This window comes from Eriocheir sinensis, chromosome 37, assembly GCF_024679095.1.
Source record: "Eriocheir sinensis breed Jianghai 21 chromosome 37, ASM2467909v1, whole genome shotgun sequence".
Classification (NCBI taxonomy): Eukaryota; Metazoa; Arthropoda; class Malacostraca; order Decapoda; family Varunidae; genus Eriocheir; species Eriocheir sinensis.
The window spans coordinates 10,104,941-10,106,724 of record NC_066545.1 but is presented as its reverse complement, the minus strand read 5'-3'; the positions used below and the strand labels follow the sequence as shown (position 1 = coordinate 10,106,724).

Here is a 1,784-nt window from a genome sequence, read left to right as displayed (position 1 = left end):
CAAATATAATGAAAAGGGAGAGAACGTGAATAGAGAACAGAAGAAACAGAAGGGATGAAGAAAGAATAAAGAAAGACAGAAAAAAGGACAAAAATAGAAAGAATGAAGAAAGACAAGAATAAATAAAGAATGAAAAATGAAGAAAGAAAGAACAGAATGAATAAAAGAATACAGAAAAAAATAAGTAAAGGACAGAATAAACAAAAAAGTAAAAAAGAAAGAACAGAATAAGCAGAAAATATAAAGAAAGAATAAATTAACAGAATAAACAAAAATACAGAAAGTGCAAAGAAAGAACAAAATAATCAGAAAAAAATAAAGAAAAAATATATTAACAGAATAAACAGAAAAATAACCAAAAAGATGAAACTTAATTCGTGTAGAACTGAAAATGGTGGAGGTAGAAGTGAAGCGTTAAAATGATAAAACGAAAGAGGAAATAAGGGAAGGGGAGTGAGAGGGTGAAGGAGGGAGAACAGCAACGTGAGGAGATGAGGAGAGCGATGAGGAGGCAGGCAGGGAGGGAGGGAGGGAGGATGGAGAGAGAGGAGGCGTTAAAAAAAGAGAAGGAAATAAAAGTGAAAAGAAAAAAGAGGGAAGAGGAGAGGAAAAAAGAGGAGGGAAGAGGAGAGGAGAAAAAGGAGGGAAGAGGAGAGGAAAAAAAGAGGACTAAGATGAAAGAAAGAAGACAAAGAGGAGGGAAAGTTGACAAAGAGGAAAGAAAGAAGACAAAGGGAAGAGGACAAAGTGGAAAGAAAGAGAAGAAAGAAAAAGAGAACAAAGAGGAAAAAAGATAACAAAGTGGAAGGAAGAAAAGAAAATTGAGTGTAAAGAGGAGATGGAGGGAAGAGAAGGGAGAAAAGTGAGAGGTATAGAGAGGAAAAATGAAGAGGAGGAGGATGACAGGGGGCAAGGGAAACACGGAAACAGGGAAAGGCAAGCAACAGAAAGTCCATCAGTTTATTACGAGGTTGTCCGCTCTAGTGATTTGTTCTGCTCCACAAATATTTCAATTCCTGCACCTCAGTATGCGTACGATCACTTTCCTCATGGCGCAAAAACTTCACCGACCTCGCCAGGATTCGAACCTGGAATCTTCTGATCCGTAGTCAGACGCGTTATCCGTTGCGCCACGAGGCCGTTGTTAAAGATGAAGGGAAAGAAAGATAAAATAAGGGAGAGAAAGGGAGAGAAGAATGAGGAGAGGGAGAAATGAAGGAAGGAGGTGAAGAATAAGGAGGAAGAAATGGAAGATAGTAAGGTGAAGATAGAGAAGAATGTAGGAAAGAAAAAAAAGAGAGAGGAATAGAGGAAAAGATGAAGGGAGGAAGGAGGGAGGGAAGTTGGAGGTATAAAGAGAAAATGGAGGAGAAGGAGGAGGAGGGAAAGTAAGGGAGACATGAAGGAGAATGTACGAGAGAAAAGAAAGAGAGAGAGGAAGAGGGGAAAGGAGGGAGGGAGGGAGGGAAGGTGGGAAGGAAAGAAGCAGGAGGCATGGAGGGGAAGTGAGGGGAAAGGAGAGACAGGGAGGAGGGAGGAGGAAGGAAGAGGGGGATCATGTTGCCAGATATTCTTATTGGTCGGAAATAAAGCATGTCAAAAAACTCGCTTGTCTTGCTAGGGAATCAAGGAGGGTCTCTCTCTCTCTCTCTCGTTTTCTAGTTTTCTCTTTGTTTTCTTTCCTAAGTATAAGAAATGCAAAATACTTTACGGCTGTTTTGTTTTTGTTTCATTCTCAATATTTTTTTCTTCTACTTCTTTTTCATTATCTTTATCGTACTATT

At 39.4% G+C, this 1,784-nt stretch overlaps 1 non-coding gene across 1 annotated transcript; it reads right to left on the bottom strand.

The window, feature by feature from the left end:
* Window positions 1-1,067: 1,067 nt before the first annotated feature.
* Window positions 1,068-1,140, bottom strand: Trnar-acg (transfer RNA arginine (anticodon ACG)). Its single transcript has one exon. It is a non-coding gene; the product is annotated as a tRNA-Arg (tRNA).
* Window positions 1,141-1,784: the final 644 nt, after the last annotated feature.